We start from the raw sequence: 27132 nt of genomic DNA, 5'->3' as shown, positions 1-27132 counted from the left end.
AAATAAAGTGGAAAAAATTTTGAATGAGAGAAATTCCAAAACTATTAAAAGAAGAAATAAAGTATCTAAATTGACCTTGATCTATTACATGCACTGAACTTGGAATTTAAAACTTTCTTGTAAGACAAATTCCAAACCAAAATGACTTCAATGGTACATTTGTAAAATGTTTTATATATAAAGTACATAATTCTTATATTCTTTCAGAAAATAGAATGAGTCGAGTAATCCTGCCCCATGGTACATAGCTATCACTACTTTAATACAAAAATCAGAGGAAAGTATTAGAAGAAAACTACAGATGAATATCCCTCCTGAACAGAACCTGAATATTTCTTTTAAAAAAATCAGCAAATTGGATCTAGAAATGCATAAAAAGGACACCAAAGCACAATCAGATCACATTTATTCCTGAAATACAATGATATTTTTAAAATATGAAGAGCAATTAATGGAATTCATCATTAAAGATTGAAAGAGAAAAATAATATGACCTTCTCAATAGTTATAGAAACATTTGATAAAATTTAACATTAATTTTTGGGGGAAAAAATTAGCAAATTATGAGTGAAAATAAACTTCCTCAACCTGAAAATGGACATCTAAGAAGAATTAGCAATAAACAAATTTCTTAAAAGATAAGGAATAAAGCTAGGAAGTTGTATCTCATGATCTATTTTTATCATTGCATTAGACTTCCCAGTCAGTTCAGTATAGGAACAAAGATAAATAAGATACATTCTGGTTGAAATAAAGTAAAAACCAATCTAAAGATTGCTTGTCTTAAATTGCAGCTTGCTCTTCTTTGTAGAGTATCCTAAGTAATCTGCAAAAAAAGCTGTTTATCCTACTATCTATATTTAACAAAGTCACAGAATACAAAGTCAATATAAAAAGTAACTAAATTTTGTGAATGCTGGCAAATCAATAAGCAAATTAAATAAAAAACAAAAATATTGTTTACAATGTCAAATACCTAAATAAATGGAGAAATGTATTACCTTCTTGGATTTGTAACACAAATTTTTAAATAATATTAGTTCATTCTTAAATGAACTATACATTGATTTCTCAACCAAAACCTGGGCGTCAGACCAAGAATTATTTGAGGGATCAGGGAAAAGGTGACAAATTGGCAAACTGACATTAAGTGGAAATGCAAAGGAACTGGAATACTCTGAACAATTTTGTACAAGAAGAATGATATTGGTAGACTAGAATATCTGATTTTTAAGGACTATTATAAAGCAACAGTAATCCTAACAGTGGGATATTGTAATAATGATATAGAAACACAAATCAATGGAACAGAACAAAAGCCAAGAATAATCTTGGACATTTTTATTGTTCAGGCTAATTGATTTTAAAAAGATCATGATAATTGAATGAGGAAATAATCTTTTTTTTGAAAAGCTGCTGAAACCATTAGGAAGCTCTTTAGAAAAAAAAATAACCTTGATTTTTCACTCACATAACTTGTAACATATTAACTTGAATTTAATCAAAGACCTAAATTTCAAAGCTAAAACTATGAAACCTTCAGAAGTAGGTCAACATGTTTTAGCTAGGATGCAAGAAACAATAACCACAGAAAAAAAAATAAATGAAAATATTATTTTGAAAATTATCCTCTGTTCTTTAATAGACATCATCAATAAGTGAAATGGCAAGTCATAGATTCAGAGAAATTGTATCTGCAAATGTGTCTGTAAGGACTTACATCCACAATATATAAAGAACAAAACCAGCTCAATAAAAAGACAAAGAAAATAAATATTGAACAAAATATTTGAAGAGATATTTCACAAAGAATATGTATGGATGTTCAATAAAAATTGGACATGAAAAATTGGACATGAAATTGGACATGAAAAATTCTCATCATTACTAGTCATCAGGAAAACGCATCCTGATGCTATAATGAGAAACCTTTATGCACCCAAATCTCATATATAGCTGGAGGAAATATGAAACTGTAGAAGTACTTAAAAGAACAGTTTTATAATTTCCTTAAAAATTGAACACACATTTTCCATATAATTCTGTTATTTTATTTTAGGTATTAATACAAAATAGAGTAATATATGCACCTACATAGAGATTTTTAAAAATACTTATAATAGCCATATTCATAATAGATAAAATCTGAAAAAAAATCTTAAAATCAGTGAAATGCCCATTGACAAGTGCATGGAAAAATAAGTTATATCATGTCTATAGATTGGATAGTATTATTTTACAATATAAAACAATGAATCTCCAAAACGTGCTGGTTGAAAAAAGACCAGATGTAATTTGAATACATTCATTATGAATTATTACATGATGATTTAAAATAGTCAAACCTGCCAGTAGATTGACTGGAAATGGAAGGGAGGTATAAATGGTTTGAAATAGGCACACAGGAACATTTTAAGGTGGAACGTTCTATATTCACACTGTTTTAGTGTTTGTTGAATGTTTATACTTGATCAAATTCATCATACTACACTCTTCAAATGAGTACATTTTATTTTATGTAAATTACATCTTAATAAAACTCATTGAAAAATAAAATAAAAATCAATCTAAAAGCAATTTTACCAGTAGGGAAAGAATTAGATCATTGAAACTCCAATAGACCATAATACCCAGAGTTCACTAAAAGAGGTTAAGTCTAATCTGCCTTAAACTCATGTTCAGCCTTATCAACTTCAAGTTTCATAACTGATGTAATATTGCTCCTTCACAACCTAACATACATTTTTATTTTTATTCTGTCACATGCATATCGCAGGGTCTGAGTGTAATTCAACTCTTCTAGAAGAGAAAGAACGTTTCAGTCCCTATCCACCATGCCTTCCAGCCCTAAACAAATCCTAATATCCTTTCTGTCTCTATAGATTTGCCTATCCTAAATATTATGCGTCCGTATAATCATGAAAATATTGGTCTTTGTGACTAGGCTTCCACTCAGCAAAACGTTTACAAGATACCTTCATGTGGTGGCACCTATCACTCTTACATTCATTTTTATGGCCAAATAATATTCCGTATTTTGTTATAAAATTATATTAGAAGTACCAGCAACAGGTCTTTATTTCTGTTCTTTAATCTGCTGTTACTTTTATTCGCTGGATCCTTAGTCTGTGTTACTTGTTTTGAAGTCCTACAATTTCCAATGAATTGTTTCTAGATTTCTATTCTTTGGTAAAAATTTTAATATTTTCGGGGCACCTGGGTGGCTCAGTGGATTAAAGCCTCTGCCTTTGGCTCAGGTCATGATCCCAGGGACCCGGGATCTAGCCCCGCATCAGGCTCTCTGCTCAGCAGGGAGCCTGCTTCCCTTCCTCTCTCTGCCTGCCTCTGTGCCTACTTGTCATTTCTGTCTGTCAAAGAAATTGAATCTTTAAAAAAAATTAATATTTTCATTTATTTTCTTGAGCATATTCATCATAGTTATTTGGAAATCTGTATTTGATAATTCCATTATTTGGGTTACTTTTGCTTCTATTTCTATTATCCGTATTTGTTTGTTTCTATTATCTGTGTTTTGTTTTTTACTTTGGATTTTTTTTTCTTGTTTCCTGGAAAGCTAGGTCATAGTTTCTTGTTTATCGAAGAGATACTTGAAGACCAGGCTATCCTTATCATCCTCTCTGAATGGATTTATTTGTGCTTTCTGACAGAAATTCAGACGAGGGACTTATTACCTTAATTCATCCCAAAGTGTACCTTTATTAAAGCTTAATACAGTCTTCAGGAGAAGTGGTCTGTATCTGGTTCTCATTTACCCCCAAATATAGTCATTCTAGGTTCTTAAATGAAAGCCTGGTCTATTAACCATGAACCTTCCCTTTTCATAATGCATAGCTGTAATTATTAACTCAAGTTCAAAGAGATGACTCCTTGCTTTGACTTGCCCTGGTGGAAACTTGCAGATCTGCTTCATAGCCTCTTATCTGAGTTACTTATTCAAAGTGTCTTTTGGGAAAAATGGCACAGAATCAGGCTGACTTCTGTGTGTGTTTCTTCCATTCAGTGTCTTTGTCTGCAGGTACCAGTTCCTTGGTATCCCTGAATTCCAAACTTGATTTCCACCAGGGTCGTGATAAGAGAAGTTCAGGGTCAGTGACCCAATATTTCAATTGTCCTTTTCTGATTGATTTCATAGATTCTCAGCTTCACAGAATTTACAAATCAACAAATGGCTGGAAAACAAAAGCAACACAAAATAATGTTTCTATCTCAATGAACTCTTTTATTCTATGCCCCAACATCTTCTTCTTCTTCTTTTTTATTTTTATTTTTGTATTATGTTATGTTAGTCACTATACATTACATCATTAGTTTTTGATGTAGTGTTCCATGATTCATTTTTTTGTTTATAACATCAAGAGCTTCATGCAATAAATGCCCTCCTTAATACCCATCATGGGGCTAACCCATCCCCCCACACCCCCTAACCCCTAAAACCAGCTTCTTTTTCTTTTTTTAAGATTTTATTTATCTATTTGACATAGAGAGAGAGATCACAAGTAGTCAGAGAGGCAGGCAGAGAGGGAGAGGGGGAAGCAGACTCCCTGCTGAGCAGAGAGCCAGATGTGGGGTTCGATCCCAGGACCCTGAGATCATGACCTGAGCCAAAGCAGAGGCTCAACCCTCTGAGCCCCACCAGGTGCCCCGAAAACCAGCTTCTTCTTAAACATAGCTGTCTTGAAATTCTTGAAAGTTCTCAAATGCCAAACAAAAATAGCGAACCAACCCCTAAACCAAACCCCAAACAATTTTTTTTTGTATTTTTCCAGCTTTGCAATTTTATTTTCTTTTTTTTTCTTTCTTTTTTCTTTTCTTTTTCTTTTTTTTTTTTTTTTGAATTTTCTTTGAAAAAAGTTGGTCCACAGGAAACTAATCCATCATTACTAGATGTAGAACATTTATTCCCTGGATGAATATTTTAACTGAGGACATACTCTTTCTATGGGTACTGATGGAAGTGGTAACTCATAGTAAATTCTGCTGAAAAGAAATCCTGAATGAAACATTTTATATTGAAGTGCATAATAGCCTCAATATTTTTATAAGTACTACCATTTCACATCCCTTTCAGAATTATTTTTTTCAATAAATAAGCTATAAGAATTGACATTTTATTTATGATACTCTATAAATGTTTTTTAAAATTCAGGTATTACAAAATTGCAGGCATTCATTCTCTTTTCTATTTCAGTCCAGAAAGCAGATTCAACCAATTAAAACTGAGTCTCCTCAAGGGGCGCCTGGGTGGCTCAGTCACTTGGGTGTAGCCTTTGCCTCAAATCATGATCCCAGGGTCCAGGGATCCAGCCCCATGTTGGGCTCTCTGATCAGTGGGGAGTCTGCTTCTCCCCTGTGTTCTCTCTCTCTCAGATAACTAAATAAAATCTTAAAAAAAAAAAAAAACACTAGTCTCCTCAAAATACTATTTTCTGAAGGCAAAACATTACAAAGTGCATTATAGAATTTCTAAGTTGGATCAGGTATTCTGTAAGCTCCCACCATTTAATTTATTCAATTCCTTCTTTAATTTTGAAGAGATTATATTTTAATTAATTTTTGTTTACAAAATATTTTCAGTGACTGAAAATTATTAAAACTTCAAATACATTATTATTAAATTATTAAATTATTAAATAAATAATAAATACATTATTATTAAATTATTAAATAAATAATTAATACATTATTATTATTAAATTATTAAAGCTTTAAATGTGTTCTAGTCTTTCTATTTGGTTAATTTCCAGCTGATTTTGATGAAAGTATAACTAAATTAAAATGATTTATTTTACAAAGCAATCTCAAAACTATTGCCAGGCACTTAGATTGACATGAATAGTAGTTTATAAAGATTAAAAAATTTCTGAAACCATACAGACGATGGACTGCAAAAGAAAAATCACAAACTGCCATGCTAACTTCCTTAACATTACATTCGTTCCTGAAATTTATGTTCAGTTATAAAAAATGAAGAATTCAGACGCATATGTTGCCTGTCTGACATATGAGATTGCTTCTTTCTATAGAGCAGATTATCTCTGTTGGATTGGATGAAATTTTAGATTATCTGTCTTCTATAATTAAATTCAAGTATATTTCTCTCCTGTTAGTTTATTAGAGTATTACCTTTAACTGACCCTCTGTAGCATCAGAATTCACTTATTTTTAATCACTGCAGGGGCGCCTAGGTGGCTCAGTTGTTAAGCATCTGCCTTCAGCTCAGGTCATGATTGCAGAGTCCTGGGATCAAGCTCCCTGCTCAGCGCGAAGCCTGCTTCTCCCACTCCCAGTGCTTCTGTTTCCTTTCTTACTGTGTCTCTCTCTGTCAAATAAATAAATAAAATCTTTTAAAAAATCACCACAAAATTTTCTAACTTTAATATTGAACTTTTAAACAAATATGCAAAAGTATTCACAAAATCAAATACTTCATCTTTTACAAAATGAACTTTTCAAAGCAGAATATAATACTGGATTTAAAAAAAAATTAAAGTATTGGAATTAACTAATCTTACATTTTTTTTTCAAATACATGATGATGCCGATACAAAACAGTCATCCTTTAACTGTTTGCAAAATTCCTGTGTTAATGAAGCCATCATATTAACAACTATCACTGTTTTTTATAGATGTATACTTACGTACCATACACACATAAACAGCATGTACTGGGAATAACATGAGTAAAATAACATTTAGCAAATGAAAAGCTTAAGTGAAAGTTCTGCTTTATGACATGATATGTAATAGTACTTTCTTGCGTTTTCTTGTCTTAAATTACTATCTTTGGGGATGGTCTTCTAAAAACAACTAAAAACTTTTGCAATAAATATCTATGACTCTTCAACAGATTTTTGCCTACAGTTGCATGTGGTTAATGATATCATTATGACCCCTATAGTAGAAGTTCAACCTACAAGGATATTTTGTGATACTTACACTTTTATTATCAAGTTTCTTTAGAAATGGAGAAATCATTTATCGATTTTTCATTAAATATGAATAATTTTTCTAATTGCTGTGAAATGGATTAATTGCAATTAAGAGGTATAAAAATAAAATATGTAATTGTCCATTTGTCATTCAATAAACCATAAATTCTCTAGTAAAAATGTTTATACTAGCACTTTTCAGATTTTCATGAACATACAAATGACCAAGGAATATTAATAAAATGCAAAAAAATCTGAGTGTGAGACCTGAGATTCTGCTTTATATTTTTTCTTGTTTTTTTCTAAGACTTATTTATTTGAGAGAGAGAGAGCATGAGCTGGAAGTGCAGAGGGAAAGGAAGATAGATTCTCAAGCAGACTCTATGCTGAGCATGGATCCCAACGTTGGGCTCAATTTCATAACCCTGAGATCATGACCTGAGCTGAAATCAAGAATCGGATGCTTTAAGAAAAAAAAAAAAAAAAGAATCAGATGTTTATCTGACTTTACCGCCTAGGTGTCCATCCATTTATTTTTCAACCACTTTACTGAGGTATGATTGACATTCAAAAAGCTGCCCCTATTTACGAATTCTGCATTTCTAGCAAGGTAAAGGGGGAACAAGTCTGAGAACAGGTGCTGAGTGACAAGGATTTAGACTACTCTAACTGCTCTACAGCAAACTGGTAAGCTTTTTGTCCCACATGTATTTTACAAACAGATGACATAATCTCCTACATTTTCCCTTGAGCCTCGTTCACTGATAGATGCCCCTTGCAGGCTTTCACACTTGTCCACCAAGTGGCCTCCAAGTACAGCCACATAAAACACAGCACCAGCAAGCTCAACACGGAACTTTGAAAGGAGTTGTATAGATCTAGTTTTTTCATCAGAAAGTACTTTGTCTTACCAGAGAGCAACCTCCTTCAAAGTGATGCTTTATGTTGTTTTGATCTAGAAATGTTTGGTGAAGAAAATATGTGTTGTTGATGATCTCCTTTCAGTTTTCACCTTGTGTTAAAAGGAAGCATTCTGTTTAGTGTGTATGGTCTCACACGGTTAGATGAGACCTTGGTAAAATCTGCAGGTGCACCCTGAGGGTCTCCCAAGCCCATTCAATTGTAATGCAACTATTAATGATAATAGTTGGTGAAGAAAGGAAAAAAAATCTCAACAAAAAATGCAAAACCACATAAGAAGTGAGGACACTGAACATAAATCAGAACTAATATTGATAATATTAGTATATGACCACTTGAAATGTGAGACTTAGTTTTTATTACGAAGTGGATCCTGGCCCCTAATCCCACAAATATTTTTCTATAATGACTCACATTTTCCTTAAGAAACATCCTCAGGAAAAACTCACAGTTAACAATCTGTAAAAACTGATCTCTAGATAGGTGAGTTGAATTTCAGTCTCAAATTTGTAAAGAACTGGTTGGGTGACTGGCAGATTCTCATTTGACTTTTCTGAATCTCATTTTACCGCTTTATAAAAAGAAGGTTAAATTCCCCCACTGCTTTGGAGAAAATTAAAATTTAAAAATTGTTTTCCTCTTTATCAACAAAATACATTGATTTATCCATAATTTGAACATTATGAAATCTATTATCCATTTGAACTTTAAAACTTCAACTGTGTTGGAGAGCTTGGGTGGCTCAGTCAGTTGAGTGTCTTGACTCTTGATTTCAGCTCAGGTCACCATCTCGAGGTCATGGGATCAAGATCTGCATTGGGCTCTGTGCTCAGTGGGGAATCTAGTAGAGATTCTCTCCCTCTCCCTCTTCTTCTGCTCCTCCCCACTTCTCTCTCTCTCTCTCTCTCAATCTCCAAAATAAATAAATAAATCTTAAAAAAAAAAAAAAACAAACTTTAAACTATGTTAAGGTATTTAGAAATTCATAGGAAAAATGTAACATGGACATAAAAAAGAGGAACTTGCTGTATTCTGTATGATCTCAGTCTCTGGGGATATCTGTGCTCTACTTTCATGAGTTTGAGAATTTCTGGTTGTTGGGAATTGTATTTACTCACTACTGGTAAACTTCTGTTCAGTATATTTTCTTCTGTGATTGTTTCTGAATGCAAATGTATTTAATGGGATATCTGAGCAGTGTTCTGGGAGCTGCAGCCCAGAGCTTGTCTAATGTTCAGGTAATCAGGACATGTTCTCCATTTTTTTTTTAAGATTTTATTTATTTTTTGAGAGACAGAGATCACAAGTAGGCAGAGAGGCAGGCAGAGAGAGAGGAGGAAGCAGGCTCCCTGCCGAGCAGAGAGCCCGATGTGGGGCTTGATCCCAGGACCCAGGGATCATGACCTGAGCCGAAGGCAGAGGCTTTAACCCACTGAGCCACCCAAATGCCCCATGATCTCCATTTTTTAATTTACATTTTTCCTGTGGATTTGGGGAGCCCTCTCTGTATCTCCTCTCATTGTATCTATGAATTTATGTAGGAAGAAGTGAGCATTCTATGAGTGAAATGTGGGTAAGATCCCAATGAGCTTCAAAGTCTTTAAAGTCTGTATTGGAGTTCGTGAAGCAAAAATTCAGGGCAATCTATGTTCTTCTATACCTGAAAGAATGCTTTACAGGTGTTTATTTTCCCAGATCTGCTATTTTGTTTAAACTCAAACTAAATGATCAAAACTGGCTCAGCTCGCTTTCCAATTCATCAAATCACCTAGACCAGATGAATTTTCTATGATCATTAAATCTAATTAATTAAAATATTATACTTTTAAATTACATAGCATCCATCCTGTTAGTACATGAAGTCTTTATAATACATAACTCAAATTTAGTAACAACAATGCTGGCTGACATATTTTAAAATACTTCATATTCTCTCTTCATATATTGTCCCCTAATGTTTTATTTTGGCTCACAGTGAAATCTTCTTTCAAGCTCTGATTATTTTTACACAAAGGATATTGTGACTCCTTATCCCCCACCCCCTGCCAACAACATCACCACCAGAGTTTAACCTTCCACAACATTCATGGTAGTTAATAAATATTTAAGCAAACAAATATTCTCTCATTCTTTCACATGAGTACATTTCTTTTTTACCTACTAAAGATTGACACAAAACTACCTTAAAATATTGAGACAATAGGTAAATCTTCTGAATGTCTGTATTTTCATAACTAGAAAATGGAGCTTAGATTAGTGGTTTCCAAATCTAGTTGATCAGCAGTCTTATCTAGAGAATACTGAAAGTTGCATTTTCCATAGTGCCATCTCATAATTACTGAACCTGGAATTTTGGGACTGAGGCTGGAGGAGGAGTATTTTCTCTTTCTTTCTTTCTTTCTTTCTTTCTTTCTTTCTTTCTTTCTTTCCTTCCTTTCTTCCTTCCTTCCTTCCTTCCTACCGTCTTTCCTTTCTTCCTTTCTTTTTCTTTCTCTTTAAGATTTTTATTTATTGATTTATTTTAGAGAAAGAGAGAGAATCTCAAGCAGACTCCTTGCTGAGCACAGAGCCTGTTGTGGGGCTTGATCTTACAAGGCTAACACCATGCATGACCTGAGCCTAACTCAAGCTGGCCACTTAACTGACTGAGCCATGCTGGACCCCTGGGGCTACAAATTCAACAGCTCTCTGCATAATACTAACTTGGGAAACTCTTAATTAAATAAATTCAACAAGAGCCTTTCAGTTCTTTAAAACTAGTCATCTAGTCAACAGGAGATGGTGAGGAATATCTCCCAGTTTCTCATACTTGTTTTAATCTTCTGGATCTTCCAAAATACAAAGATAAAGAAACTCTATGTTCTAAACTGATTCAAGCAATTGATCATAATGAAGGCTTCAGTTTAATATAACTTTGGAAATATTAACTAATCAGTTTATTGCAAAAGCATTAAACTAATTATTTGTGTTTTTCTTGTGGTAATGAATTCAGCAAAGTGACAGAGGTACTGTTATAATTCTTACTTGCAAAATGTTCAATGCTCTGAGTATTCATGAAAGCCAAAAAATATTAAAGGAAAATGAACAAACTGTATTAATATTAAGCTTATTGTACAGAATCATGGACTTTTTTTTGTCATCTTCCAATAAACATACAAGCATTGTGAATACATTGAAGTTTTACTAACATGAATTTTAAGAGTTTGCATATTTCACAAATTATCTGTCACTGTCTAGTCCATTGGCTTTTCTTTTATCATCACCTCATGGCACTCTTTGTTAAACTATACCATCTTGAGTATGCCTGCTTCTGCTGGAATCTGAGGGCCTTTAATGAGTTTATTAACAGGCCAGCAAGTTGCCACAAGAAGATTAGATTCATTATTAACAAAGGCTGTATGGGTAGTTCTTGAATGGGGAGAGGGCAGTTGGGAATGTCTGTGGGGCATGCTTTGTCATCACAGGGGCATGAGGTGGCCATGGAGGGAGGTCAGCTAGTGCTTAGTGGGCAGTGATCAGGGATGCTCCGTGTCTGGTAATTTGTGGAACAGTCTTGCACAGTAAAGAACAGACTTGTCCAAAATGCTCATAGCCACCCTAGTGAGTAATGCACTCTGTTTTGCTTTGAGGTTCAAAAGCAGTAATCTTCTTTATGCTACTAAATTCTTATTTTTACTGGTGAATATTTATTTTGGGCAAACAAATGGGTAAACATTTTGAAAACCAGAACTTCTGTTAAGAAATTCCAGGTACCGGGGCACCTGGGTGGCTCAGTGGTTTGAGCCTCTGCCTTCAGCTCAGGTCATGATCTCAGGGTCCTGGGATGGATCCCCGCATCGGGCTCTCTGCTCAGCGGGGAGCCTGCTTCCTCCTCTCTCTGCCTGCTTCTCTGCCTACTTGTGATCTCTGTCTTTCAAATAAATAAATAAAAACTTAAAAAAAAAGAAAAGAAAAAAAAAGGGTGTGTAAGTGCATGGAAATGTTGCTTAATTTTCAATCACTGAGTGAAAAACCTTTATCTTTGGCCTGCAATAGTCATTCAATTATTTTTTCATTTTGTAAATAATGTTAAGTTTTGTAATAAAATAGTTATGTTCTGATACAAAAAAAAAAGTACTCTGGAACAAAATTCGAGATCCTTTATCCTGGTTAGCTCCAAAGAATTCAGTTTTGAATTTGAAGGGCTCTCAAAGTTAAATAATTTAAAATTCTAATTTTGTCTTTCAAATGATTTGCAGAAATCAGCTGATATGACTAAACTCCCACAATCAATTATTAAAAGAGAAAGTCAAGGCTGTGTCTAGCCTGAATCCAGAGGTTAGTGAAATTTGGTGTATTTATGAACAGAAAATCAGAGACAAGTCTGAAAAGACATTTTATTGATTGCCATTCACTTTAATTATGGTAATTTTCCACCTTTAATTAAAATGGTTTTTTTGTTCCAAATCTAAAGATTGGTCATTTTAGCCCTTGTAGTAAATTTTTCAGAACATTTTCTGTATCATTTTTCACACATGTAATATTCACATATTAAAGGCAATTGCTCAGGATTCTATAGTCAATCATATCAATTCTACATCCTAATATATTTTCTCCAAATTTAATGTTTATTTATTTAGAAGATAGTCATTTGACCTTATTAACACACAGTGCATTTGGTGATCATATTCCCATAATATTATGATTCTGCTTCCTGCAGTTTTTTAAAATTAATTTATAAAAAGCACTCCTACACAAAAAAAGGGGTTGAAAAAATATAGTTTCAGTGGAAACATGTAAACTAACCAGCTTTTCACTAATTTCAGTGGAACCTAACAGAAAAGTTATTTTTTTGGATGCATCAGTTCTATGAAGCATTTACATTAACTTCACAACTGATCTCCCAGGAGACATATAATTTGTTTAGGAATCCACATCTGCATTTCTTGAATTAACAAAATGTTTTCTTAAATCAGAGGTGCTCATTCTAAGAAGGAGATATGAGGATTTGGGTGATTCTAAAAATGAGTTTAGTGCCAAGAAACTGGCTATCAATAAGCAAGTCATAGGACTAGATCATAATTTTATTTAAGAATGTTAGGTCCCCCAATAATGGGTCCATCCATGATTAAAGGAGTGAGACTGATACAAAGCAAAGGTCAAGCAAAGCTTTATTTTGTGCCAAGCATCAAGAATCAGACTGAACGTTCTGGGCCGTGCCTCTTACAGAGAGGTGACCTCTCTCTGCTTCACAGACTAGGTTTTAAGGACAAAGGCCATGTGGTTGGGCCTGGCCACGCACAGGTGACCTATGAAATTGTAACACACAGAAAAAGCTGCACGGTCATGTTAGGTCACACATAAGTGACCAATTGAACTACAATTTACCCTAGTAGATATTTGAACCAGCCTATCACCTTGGTCAGAATTGGCACCCAAAAGGTGCCCAGAGGGCAGGTCCCATACTCCTTGGTAACTAGGGAGAGAGTATGCGCCCCCCCACTCCCCCCTCAACCCTGTTCCCGATCAGATTGGATGTCTCCCCTGGCCTGACCCACCCTTGTATTTGGGCTTTGTTACCTGGGACTGGTTTCCGGGACTTGTTTTTAAGTAAATCCCCTGAGGGAAGGGGGACAGGGGCAGTTTAAGTTTTAAACAACAAAGTTATTGTTTAACCAGATGGAAGCGCTCTGGCTAACTAGGTCCTAACAAAGAACAGTTGAAGGCTTCATGAAATATAATTACAAGGATGAAAGGACTAAAGCAGAAGACAATACATTTGTACTAAGTGGGACAAAATTCCAATGTTCTAGGAGGACGTACTAGAGCAATCTCTCAATTCTATTTTAAGAAAAGCCAGACTCAAGGTTCATAAGGTTATAGAGAAATATGAATTTCTAAATTTCAAATATAAAATTCATAATTTGCACACAGTTTTTTAAATGAATATTGACATTGCATATTTGGATAGAATTAATAAGATAGACAGAAGTGTCTTATAAAAAATAAACAGAACCTTGATTAGATTTTAATGGCCTAAAGATGAAGTACTTGCAGAGTTTATGCTTAATGGAGATCTTATACTGACTTACAGTGTCATTAATGGCTTGCTGCAGAAAAACAAGCATCATTTGCCTGACTTCTGACTCATAAAGATCCAATAAAGAGCACAGCAAGATGGAAATAGTGAGCACTCTGAAATCACTAGATTTGGATTTACACCTTGACTCACAGTGAGGTATTGTGTGCTTCCAGTGGATTAACTTGACCTCCTTGACTCAGTTTTTTAAGGTGTGAAAATGAGAAGACTGTAACCTCCTCTCAGGAATTTTTTGAAGAGTAAATGAGATAATATATTCAAAATACCTAGCACGGGACACCCCATTCATTCAACATATGTATATAGCCCACTATTTGCTAAGCACATCTCTAAGCACAGGGAAATCATTAGTTATCAAAGCAAAACATCCAACCCCCAGGGAATGTATATCCTGGTGAAGAAGACAGACAGTTGATGGATACAAGGTGAAACGCCCACAATAATAAGCCCTTTAAAGAAAAACAAAACCACATAAGGAGAAAGCATGTAAAATGGAGTCAAAGAAGGGTCCTTGGGAAGTATTTCCAGAGTACAGACTAGGAGAGGTGAAGGAATGAGGATTTAGGGGATAGAGTCCTCAGGCAAAGTCCACAGAGAGAGAATGTGCTGAAAATGTGTGAGGGTCAGTGAACCCAGAAGGAATTGAGCAAGGGGAAGACCATATAGGACCACTGCACATGAAAATTTTGGATTTTTCATATAGGTTTGTTGGGAGGAGAATTAGTATGAGTAAGAAAGTCATATAATCTGATTTATGTATTAAATTGCCATTATTATTACTGTGCAGAAATAGGCTTTACTGCTACAAGCTACAGCAGGGAGACTAATTAGCATGTTAATGCAGTTGTGGAGATGAGAGGTAATAGTGGATTAGATATGGTGTTAGCAATGGTTGTGGTGAGCGTTATTCATCAGTGTGATCTATTTTGAAACTGTAGTTGGCATGGTAGATGTGCTAATGGAATCACTGGGGAGTGTGAAAAAAAAATTAACAGTGTCAAGGATGATTTCAGGTTTACAGCAGCTATCATTTTGAATGTTTACTACATCCCAGAACAGTGAATCCAAGAGATTGGTGTAATTATGATTATCATCCCCATTATGGAGCCCGTGATCTCAACCTCTGTAATAGACTGCCTCTTAGCAAAACTAACAGTAGTAGCTAGTAAACAGCACTCTTAAAAATATTATAAAATAGTAAAAATACAGTATTATTTCATCTGATACTTGTGTGTTACAATTTTATAAAATTTAAAGTTCAGCAAAGGCACTATGAATATTCTTAACTGTTTAATCTACTCATCTACTTTCTTCTAAAATAAAAATAACAGCAATGTGGGGCACCTGGGTGGCTCAGTGGGTTAAGGCCTCTGCCTTCAGCTCAGGTCATGGTCTCAGGGTCCTGGGATCCAGCCCTGCATCCAGCTCTCCATTCAGTGGGGAGCCTGCTTCCTTCTCTCTCCCTGCCTGCCTCTCTGACTACTTGTAATCTCTATCAAATAAATAAATAAAATCTTTAAAAAAAAATAAAAGCAATGTATACCTAGGTTAAAATAAATTATTGAGTAATATTTTATTTATGTTCATTTTTTCCTAATTGAAAATTTGAGCTCAAGCTAAAATACTTTCTAATAATTATTTTTAAATTTAAAAAGTAGATGTATCTGCAAGTTACTATTTACATTTTTTCAAATAAGTTATTCTTACCTATTTAGTCACACAGGATCACAACACCAATATTAGATATATTCTAACAAATACTTAGGATAAAAAAAATAGCAGATACTAAGTACATTCACAAAAAGTACTCACTCTTTCACAATGTATTCTTCAATTTTCCTTTTATCATTTCAAATTAGTTCAAATCAGTTAATGTAACTCTGCTATTGTTTTACTTTATCAAACATTTATGATTTTACTAGAATCTATACACCTAAATGCTTCCATTAATATGATGTACTTTTCATTTTGCATCCACCAATGCTCGATAAATGACTGATATATGTTATCACAAATTATCCTCACAACACTACAAAATAAACATTTTCTATACCAATTTCCAAGTGGAGACTAAAACGTTTAGGAGATTAAGCAATTCACATAAGGTCATACAGTTAATAAATGTCAGTGCCATGATTCATTCCCTGACTTTCTGGAATTCCAAAATTCATGCTCTTAATCCATAAACTTTACTGATATTCTTATAGTTCTCATAGAGTTTGCAAGATGTTATGAATAAATACAAAAACTGTTGATTATTTCTAATCCTTTCATATAACTTGAACATGAATCATCTTATTTATTAATATGCTTATATATGTTATTTATATATGCATATATGCTAATATGTAATAGTAAAATGTTGTTTATTTTCTGAAGACTAGGCTGTTGACACCTCAGTCGGGATGTTTCAGCAATGTGTCAGTAATGTGTATTAACTTGAGTACGCACTAAATAAATTCCCTGGAGCCCTGTTGGTTCTCTATTAAACTACTTCTTCAAGACTGAAGTGCAGCCTTTGAAGTGTAGAGATAAATATAGAAGACAGAGAAATGGTGTGTATTTTCAGTTGGTTAATTTCTCAACAGTGTGGCTCATCTTCAACTTGGTTTCCACTAAATCTGGGCAAGGCCCTTTGGAGTCCCATTCCTGCCACACCAGGGTCTTTCTCTTCCCTGTTGACAATGAGCAATTCATTACTGTTTCTAATTCAAAAAATGAGTCGTTAAACACAACTGGTGACAGGCTTCAATATGGATTCCTCTGCAGACCTTTTTACCTCTGGGATTTTTCATGTCTCACTTTAGAGGACAATCCCTTAAGTCCATCCTTTGATCATTATAATAATCACACATGTAGAGACTCTTACCCTCTTTTCATAGAAGGAGAAATGAAGTTAATGCTAAAAGTGAGAAAGTGTGTCACAGTAACTAAAAGCTGGGTGTCTGGAACAAGGTTATAATCTTGACCTTGTCACTCCCTCAGGTGATTCTGGGAAGTTCTTATGCTTCTGGCCTCAGTTTTCCTGATGGCAAAATGAAGATGACAATACCATAATCTCAGATTTTTCTTGTAAGGACTATATAATGTGGCGGACATAAGGCTTCTGATGTGGAATTCTGCAAATAGTAAATTCTCAATAAATGTTAGCTTTTGTTGTTCAGCAAATAACGCTAATGTCACAAAATCAATCTTAGTGGTAAACCTACACCTCTGTTTTTAACTTTTTTTTTTTTTAAGATTTTATTTACTTATTTGACAGACAGAGATCACAAGTAGGAAGAGAGGCAGGCAAAGAGAGAGAAAGGGAAGCAGGCTCCCTGCTGAGCAGAGAGCCCAATGTGGGGCTCAATGCAGGGCTCGATCCCAGGACCCTGGGATCATGACCTGAGCTGAAGGCAGAGGCTTTAACCCACTGAGCCACCCAGGCACCCCAAACCTAGGTCTTAATCATAGGCTGTCTTACTCTCTGTGGAAAGTTTCTATTTGTTAAGTACCAAGGCTACCACACCAAATCACATCTTTTGTTCATTTCCAGTCACAGTCATTATTCTGTATAGGAAGAAAGGGTTACTGTTGCTAGGATTCTGAGACAGTCTACTATGCCTGTACTTCATAAAATTGTACTGTACTAGCTGAGTGCTTAAGACATTGACTGGGGTCATGTTGTCAAGTTTACACTCTGGTTCTACATTGGTCAAATAATTTAACATTTTTAACCTCTCCATGCCCAAGTTTTCTCATCTAAAAAATAGGGACAAATATCTCAAAAGCTTCATTTGAAAATTAAAGGAATATTTGTGTGTATAAAGATATTGATATACCTATCAATATATTGGTATACCTAAATATTTCTATGTGTGTATTATATAGTTGAATATATTTGAATATGTGTATGTGTATATATAAACAAATAGAAATACATATGTACATGGATATATATATATGTGTATATATATATATATATAGAAAGAGAGAGAGAGAGATGTGCATGTGTGTATGTATATACTTAAATATAACATTCATATCATGCTTCAAATATGGAACTCAATCTCAGAACCACCCCCCAAAATATTCAAGTTTTTGATGGGCATTGTATCTGCCTGAACCATAAGGTCACTTTCTATTTCGTAATGTTCTTTTTCCGTTTTGTTTTCACTTTAACTTTTTCCTTTAATTCCAGTTAGTTAACATATGGTGTTGTATTAGTTTCAGGTATACAACGTAGATATTTAACAGTTCCATAAAACACTCAATGCTCATCACAAGAGCACTCCTTAATCTCCATCACCTATTTTTTTTTAATTTAAAGATTTCATTATTTATTACATATAATAATGTAATGTAATGTAATGTAATGTAATGTAATGTAATGTAATGTAGAGAGAAAGCACAAGCATGGGGAGTGGCAGAAAGAGGAGAAGCAGGGTTCCAACTGAGCAGCAAGCCTAATACGAGGTTCAATCTCAGGGGCCTGGGATCATGACCTGAGGCTAAGGCAACCACCCAACCAACTGAGCCTCCCAGGTGACCTCCAACCCCTCATCTATTTCACCCATCCCCCTACCCACCCCACCTCTGGTAACCAGATTTTTCTCTAAAATTAAGAATTTGTTTCTTTTTTTGACTCTTTCATTTTTTCCCCTTTGCTCATTTGTTTTGTTTCTTAAATTCCACATATGAGTGAATCATATGATATTGCTTTTTTCTATCTGATTTACTTTGCTTAGCATAATACTCTCTAGCTTCATGTACATCATTGCAAATGGCAAGATTTCATTCTTTTTATGGCTGAATATATATATATATATGTAATATATAAATATATATAAATATATTTTTCTATATTTTTACAATATATTTATATTTATATATGGGCCATTTCCATATCTTAGTTGTTGTAAATAATGCTGGTATAAACATAGGTGTGTACATACCCCTTTGAATTAGTGTTTTTGTATTCTTTGGATAAATACTTAGTAGTGTGATTGCTGCATCACAGGGTAGTTCTATTTTTAACTTTTTGAGAAACCTCCATACTGTTCTCCGCAGTGGCCTTACCAATTTTTACTTTCACCAATAGTGCACAAATATTCCCCTTTCTCCACATCCTCACCAAGACCTAATGTTTCTTGTGCTGTTGCTTGTAGCCATTCTGATGGGTGTGAGGTGGTATCTCATTGTAATTTTGATTTGCATTTCCCTGATGAGGAATAATGTGAACATCTTTTCATGTCTCTGTCTTCTTTGGAGAAATGTCTGTCATGTTCTTCTGCCCATTTTTTAATTAGATTATTTGGTTTTAGGTGTTGAATTTTCTAAGTTCTTTATATATTTTGGATACTAGCCCCTTATCTGATATGTTACTTGCATATATCTTTTCCCATTCTGTAGGATTCCTTTTAGTTATGCTGGTTGTTTCCTTTGCTGGGCAGAAACTTTTTTGTTTTGATGTAGTCCCAATAGTTTGTTTTCGTTTTTGTTTACCTTGCCTCAGGAAACAACTGGAAAGAAGTTGCTATGGTCAATGTTAAAGAAGTTACTGCCGTGTTCTCATCTAGATTATTTATGGTTTCAGGTCTCATATTTATGTCTTTAACCTATTTTGAATTTATTTTTGTGTATGCTGTAAGTAAGCAGTCCAGTTTCATTCTTTTGCCTACTCTGTTCTTTTTTGTTTTGCATTTGAATATCTTTGAGGCAGAGTTTGGATGTAAGTTTCTTTCAGAATCTTATTTAAGATCTAGGTTTTTCCTTGAACATCAATGATCTATAAAAAGCAAATATTTCAATAATTAATGAATCATAAAAATTCAAAGGATTTTAAAATTTAAGTGTATGTATCTTTAGTGTTTTTATAAAACTTTGACAGTTTGTGATAACTATTTATTTACTTCAAATGTGGCTAGAATTTCACATTCTAATAAATGTGAAAATGCCTTCTGGTGACTTTTGAATTTTAGAATAACAGTCCACTCTTTGCTTTCTAATATATTTTCCTATATAAACCTGACAACAACCCTGTGAAGTATCACTATCTCTGTTTAGCAGTTGTAGAAACTAGGGATATAACAAATAATATAAGATAGCTGTGTTTCAGATGATTACATGGAAAATCAATCTTATGTGTCTCTCTAGGTTGGCGTAGCACTCTGTTCCTATGCTAGAGTTGATTCCATACACGTTATTTTTAATTGTGAATGCTCTTAATTCTTCTCTTCTTCGCAGATCTATCACAAAGTCCTAATCAATGATTTCATCTCATGTTGATTAGCTCTCCTAATCATGTGGGGCTCAGTTGAATTTGTATCTTATACTCAGGTATTATTATAACTAGATTGTGTTTTCTGATTAGGTTTTAAACCCTTTGAGTATACTCATAGCTTATAGATTGATGCTGGTAATATGATAGTTACCTGGCAAGGCTTTCATTGATTAATGAAATTTCTAGGATTAGAAGGATTTTAGATTTCAGAGCCATGCCCGTTTGGGTTTAAATCTGATTTTTGCCACTACCTATTTGCATAACTTCCATTTCCTAGCTGTGGACTCGAAAGAGTGACTCTAGGAACCTTAATTTCTTTATCAATAAAATGTGACTGTTAATCTTTTTCTATAATGGTCATTACAGAGATAAAATAAAATTACAATTTTAAGTTACCTGCCAACATTTCTGGCATATGGAAGGCATGCAAAATTGTTATTCCTTTCAATCCCATCATCCTTCCACTTTTTAGAAGAAATGTAATAAATATTGCATGTCATCTTTTTCTACAGAAATAAATTATTCCTAAGCCAGTGTTCCATTGAACCATTTAACGCTCTTGGTTTTAGAATCAGGTTACTCAATTTTGAAATATAAATATGACTTTCACCATTATAAGTTAATTTTGCTCTTTCTCTCTATTTCATTTTCAGTTCACTTTGAGAGTTTTAACTCTGTCTTTCTCATTTAAATAATCTTCAGAATATTTTGCTGTGGAATTCATCCAAGTACATGAAACGCATTAGAAAAGCATGAGTGAGTCTAAGTACATATTGCCATCTAATCATCAGAAGCCTATAATATATAAGATGGATGGCCTCTGATAGCTTTTCAAGATTCAAAACTCTTAAATTTAAGTCATGGGAAACTGGATAGTGAATAACAAAAAGCAGTGAGGTTTTTGAGGAATGAATATGCATGGTTTAAGAGAAAACTGAGATTGTTTAGACAGGAGATATACATATATATGTATATATATAATTATATATCATAATATATAATTATATATATATGAGACTGTAGATAATTACATATATATATAGAGAGAGAGAGACAGGAGATTTTATATATATATATATTAATAATACACTCTATATATATACTCCACCAGCAGGCTATAGAAAAAAAATCAAATGTAATTACCCTAAAATCCACACTTTCAAATGGTTTTAATAGGTCTCATGTATCATCCTAAGTTATGAGCATGGAAGTCAGAAGAATTTACTTTGAATAAAAGTCCTGATTCTTACAGGGATGGTTATGTAATGTGAAGGATACCACTCCAAGTCTCACTTTCCTTGTTTAAAAAATCAGGATGGCATTAGTTTTTCATATGCTCATCACCCACTGAAAAGCAAAATAAAACAAAAATAGGAATAACAAAAATAAAAACAGACCTCTACCTTTTGTGTTTTATTTAAAATATACCTTTATAATGAATCCAGTCACTTTTCCTCGTTTTGAGCTCTTAATTTTAAACCTCCTTAGCTCCTGAGTCCTCATCTTTTTGTCCTTAGATTTTTGGACTTGATGTTTAATAATGCTTCTCTGTTTTGTTTTTTTTTGTTTTTTTTTTTGTCACTGTTAAAAACTGTGGTTTGAAATTATTCCATCTACTCCTTTTTTTTAAACTGAAGTATAATTGACATGCAATAGCTTATTAGTTTCAGGTGTATAATATAGTGATTTGGTATTTTTATACATTATAAAATTATACCATGATAAACCTAGTTAACCTAACATCTATCACCATACAAGGTTATTACAATATTATTGATTATATTCCCTATGCTGTACATTACATCCCCATGATTCATTTATTTTATAACCGGATGTTATAAAATCCTCTTCATCCTCTTCATCTATTTTGCTCACCTCCACCACCACCCCCCCACAACCCTTCTCCACTCCTGTAATCAAGAGTTTGTTTCCTCTTCATTTTGATCTGGATAAAAACTAGGTGACTGTTTTGGCCTACCAGATTTTCCCAGCTCCCAAAATGGAAGAGTTAAGAAGTGATTGAAAATTGAGAGAATGAGTCATAGTCCTTTTCAAATATTTGAAATTAAGTAAATACAAAAGGATTTACATCCTGTGAAATTTCACAGGGCCCATCTGAAACAATAGGGATATAAATTATGATGCTCAAGGTTAAACAAACTTGAAACAGAAAACATAACTTTATAATCCTATCCTCTTTCCTTTCATGCTCACATAAGGCCAGTAACATCTTTATCATGTGTCTTGAAAGAGTGGGTTGATTCTTCTTAGTACTTAGCTTTAACCCTTCTAAACATCAATTTTCCTTTGCCAGTTCAGAAGTCTCTTTGCAAGAATCCAGAAAATAATTTGTGTTATTGTATTTGACCAATTTGGGTTTTGCAATATTTTTCTTATTATAACCATAACAAGCAAAAAATTACAAATCTGAAGGCAAACCCAGCTCTACTTTTATAAGAAAAACTGGGACTTACCATAATAGGAGGAATCATTTATAAAAGGCAGCTGCTTCTCCTTTTCTTTTTCTTTCTCCTGCCCCTCCTCCATCTCTTCTTCTTCCTCCTCCTCCTCTTCCTCTTTGAATAATACAGAAGTGAGCTTTTAAATTAGGTCTCCTCCAAATCTACTGTCTTCATTCAGAATCTCATCTTCTTACTCAGATTATTGTTTTTATATTTCTCTTTCTACCATCATTAATTCATCATCCAAATGTCCAATCTCATTATGCCTTCTATTTTGTTTTTTTAAATTTAATTGTATTTTTTTTCAGTGTTCCAAAATTCAGTTTATGCACCACACCCAGTGCTCCATGCAATACGTGCCCTCTATAATACCCACCACCAGGCTCATCCCACCCCACCCTCCCTCCAATTGAAAAATATGTTTAAATGGTTCAAAGAAGACTATAAAAATTACCCATATTCCCAATTTCAGAATCAACTGTCTTAAACATTTTAATATATTTGCTTCCAACTTTGTTTTAATCATGATTTGAAAAATATTATGAGTAATATTCAAATGCAATGGTTTTCTTTTTTAAAAATGAGAACATTATAAATAAAGATGACTTTTGACTTTTACTGGCTTAATATCATTTCTTTACTTAGCACTTTTCAGAGGCAGAGTACATTATCCAAAACCTTTAGCTGGAATAAAGCGTACATCAACTTGTATTCTTTATATCCAGGCATTTTCTTAGTCTTCTTCATTGTACTGTGATCTCACAGACCTAAATTGTTCTCATCTTCTAAAAACTTGCTGCATTTACAACACTGAATATACTTCTGCCTGGACAGTTGGACTTTCCTTCTTTGCTCATAAAATCCTGCTTAAGTCCCTGAGCTTTTGAGAAGTCCTATAAGAATTTTTTAGGCAAAGATATTCTTCTTCCAAAATCACTGCCTAGTAATTTCTCTGTATAAAAGTTTTCCTAGTATTTCAGTATTGTTAGTTCTGTATGACCTCCTCTGCTGGACTTCAAAGATCTTGACATTAGAGGACCATTCATGTTCATGTTGGTTATTCCTGAATTCCTCCTGATACTGGGCCTTAGCTAGATCTCAATACATTTAATTGTTTCAAATGTGTACAAAATGAGGTCATGAATGCCGAAGGATAAGGGATGAGGTTAGCAAGAGTTTCCAACTTGCTATTTATTAACTTACATTTTGTAAGATATTTTTAGATAAAATAGTAGAGGTCAAAGATTAAAAATGTGAAAATATCTTCACAGGTTTTCTCCAATGTTTGTCTATTTCAGTTGTTTTCCTGAAGTAAATCATTTAAGACATGAGATTAAGTTTTTAGCCCTAGAAAAATGTATTGGGCAAAATGAGATTTTAGAATTTCTTGAGAGAAAGTAACTATTCAAGTCTTGAAAATAATATTTGTCCTTACAGGAAGAAAAAAATAGTAAGGGAGTTGTCTAGTTATGTAAACAATTTGGCAGTAGATGGCTCTGAAATAATTCCCTGAAACCCTGATCAAATTATGCATTTTTGTTTGCATTTTTAATTTTATGTAGCTCCTACTGAATCTTTCAGTTTTCCTAAAGTGCAAGTAAATACAACTTATTGATAGGCAGTTAATCATTGGTGTTTAATATATACATAGAAATTAATCTGGAACATTTGTAAGCATCGTGTTTCTAGAATTGTGTTGATTACACTGGGAAATAATTTCAGGACATACCCATGATTAATAATACCATAGTAATTCAGTTGCATAAAGAAGACAGATAGCAATCCAATAAAAGAAGATGCTATTAGTTTTTTGTACTTCTAGCTCTTTAGAATTAATTAAGCTACACTCATAGATCAGTTAGATAAAGACTGAAGAAAAGGAATTTGCTTATAACAAACAAAACAGAGTAATGGGAATTTTTTTTGGCATATATGTATATGATTATGTGGAAAATACTGGTTGATGTCTCTTTGGGGAGATAGACCATCTCCTCAATAGCAAAGTTACCCTGCAGGGTATGAGCTTACCAGCAATCTGGGACTTAACCTCGTCCAAAACAGAAGTTTCCTTGAGGAGTTATTTGAAGATCTTACTTAGATCTTCAGGACATTAAATGACAAAAGTAATCTTATTGGACTTGCCTTATGGTCTCATTTTGATTAAAAGGCCTTCAGGAATTCAAAGTGCATTACAGCCTTGCCAGTTGCAATCTCACTGGATATCGACTAATCTAGAAGATAAAGCACAAGCAGAAGTGTCTCCAGATAGGAGAATTTTGATGAAATAAGTCCTAAAGATAGAATTGCTTGCTGTCTCTTAAATGGCAGTATTAATCAAAACAGAAATCTATTAAGTCGAATGAGATAGAGGTAACAGTGTGTATCTGTCAGTTTTTCTACACAACAAACAAGCACAGAAATCTCATAACCACAATATGCATTTATTTCTAGCTCATGGATCCCTGGGTTAACTGAAGTGTGACTGAGACTGTGGTTCTGTTTTTGGCTGCAGGTTGAGTTTAGGTCTTTTCAATTATGTTTCATGCTGAGGACCCAGTGGTGGAAAGAAGCTAAGCCATGTTTCTTTTCTTATAGAACTGGGTCTTTGGGCTCCCTAAAAAGTAGAAAGTGACAAGAGGCTAACCTGAGAAAGGAGAAAAAAAAAACAAAAAACAAAAAACTAGGGGGACAAGTTGACCAAAGGAAGCCATTTTGGTGTTTGGCTGACTCTTAACCTAAAAGTCAACAGGTCATAAAAAGAGTCACAAGATCTATCTCATGGAAAACCACAAGGCCCCACTCCAGCCCTCTGGCACTAAAAGACACGTAGGCTGGACTTTCTTGAAATTACTCCCTGTGGGTAATTCCACCACCTTAAGACAATGGGAAAAGTAACCATCCAAAGTAAGCGATAAACCCAAAGTTGAAGAATAAGCCCTTCCCTATATGGTTAGCTGATTTTAAAAAACTTTAAAAATTCTTCCTTAGAAGTAGGGTCCCCTTCCTCACCTGAGAGGAGAAACCACTGCTTTGTCTATGAAGGACTCCTTTCTTACTTGTATACTTGAAAACTTTTTGACCGTTTCTCAAAATGGCTTACTCTTGAATTCTTTCTCAAGCAAAGCCAAGATCTCTCTTCGTGAAGAACTGAAGCCCTGCCTCTTGGGGCCTGCCTATCTGATATCAAAAAAAGGAGTTTCAGGCAAGGATTTATTGGGTTTCATGCTGAAGCACAAAGAGTCCTCAGACTAACCCCCCCAAGGACAGAGACCGGGGAGAGTTATAAATAGGCAGGAAAAGGGTGATATACAAGCAGGTAGAGGTGGGGATTTATTAGCACCTGTGTACTTAATGGACATGCTTCTTCGGGCATCCCATGTGTAATTAGCATGTTAAATCTCCACCCTGGGCATGATTTTTGTTATCATAATGAGGGAAAACATAGGTGAAAGATCAGCCAAGTGTCCACCTTGGCATAGACTGATTTGACTCTGTCTTTGACAGTCTTTATGGTCAAGTCCCTCCTTTGGTCAATTTCCTGCTTCCACATTACCCAAGATAAGCCACTCAAGAGACATAGGGTTTCAGCTATCAAGGAACACTGTATATTACTGTTAGGGTTGAGGAGATCAAAGTCTAGTCCCTGCTGTCTCACTTTCATGGCAGATTGGAACACCAAAGCTCAGCACATTTGTGGTCTCTCTTTCTGACAGCTCCACTAACACTATCATGCCCAAAACAAATCACAAACTAAGTTCAGCATCAGTGAAGTGAACAAGTATACTCTGCCCATAATGGGAGGGGAAAAATGAATGAATGCTGAAAAGTATAGCATACATTTGGTAGATGGACTGAAAATACCAAACTGGTTTTTTCAATGCCAATTTAAACAAAAACTTGCACAAACACTAGCTCACCTGCCCTACCTGTCGCCATTACTTCCTGGAAGAAATTTTAAGAGCAGGGAGAGGAAGACAAGAGAGACTGCTATGAATCATTGAAGTAAAATTGCTTCTGATTTCACAAAAAAATGTAACTGACTGTTTGGAATAGTTTATAAATTATGGGGACACCTGGCTGATTCAGTTGGAAGAGCGTGCAACTCTTGGTTTCAGGGTCTTCAGTTCAAACCCCACATTGGGTGTAAAGATTATTTTTAAAAAAATAAATAAATAAGTATATATTATGTTTATTATTAATATTATTTCTGTTCTGTTTCCATTAATATTATTATTGATTACTCTATGGATAAAACCACTAGATGTAGCTGAAGAATCAATATTTATTTTCAGAATCATAGAAACCTGAATCACTATTCGAGAACATGACATACCTGCATAGACTGCATTTGCCCAACCTTCCTTTAGAGAGGTGTGGACAAGTGCCAAGTTTCTGTCAGTGAGATGTAAGCAGTAAAGATGTTTGGAAGTTCCCAGAAATTTTCTCAAAATACAG

General features: G+C 34.2%; 1 long non-coding RNA gene across 1 annotated transcript; it reads left to right on the top strand.

Annotated features, from left to right (window-relative positions):
• The first annotated feature begins 10716 nt into the window (after positions 1–10716).
• On the top strand, positions 10717–11974 carry LOC116881375. The gene is made up of 2 exons (XR_004385400.1): positions 10717–11096; positions 11832–11974. It is a non-coding gene; the product is annotated as an uncharacterized LOC116881375 (long non-coding RNA).
• The last annotated feature ends 15158 nt before the right edge of the window (positions 11975–27132 follow it).

The sequence above is a fragment of the Lontra canadensis genome, unplaced genomic scaffold (genome assembly GCF_010015895.1).
Source record: "Lontra canadensis isolate GAN:19392208 unplaced genomic scaffold, GSC_riverotter_1.0 scaffold74, whole genome shotgun sequence".
NCBI classification, from domain to species: domain Eukaryota; kingdom Metazoa; phylum Chordata; class Mammalia; order Carnivora; family Mustelidae; genus Lontra; species Lontra canadensis.
This window is presented reverse-complemented; position numbering and strand designations above follow the sequence as displayed.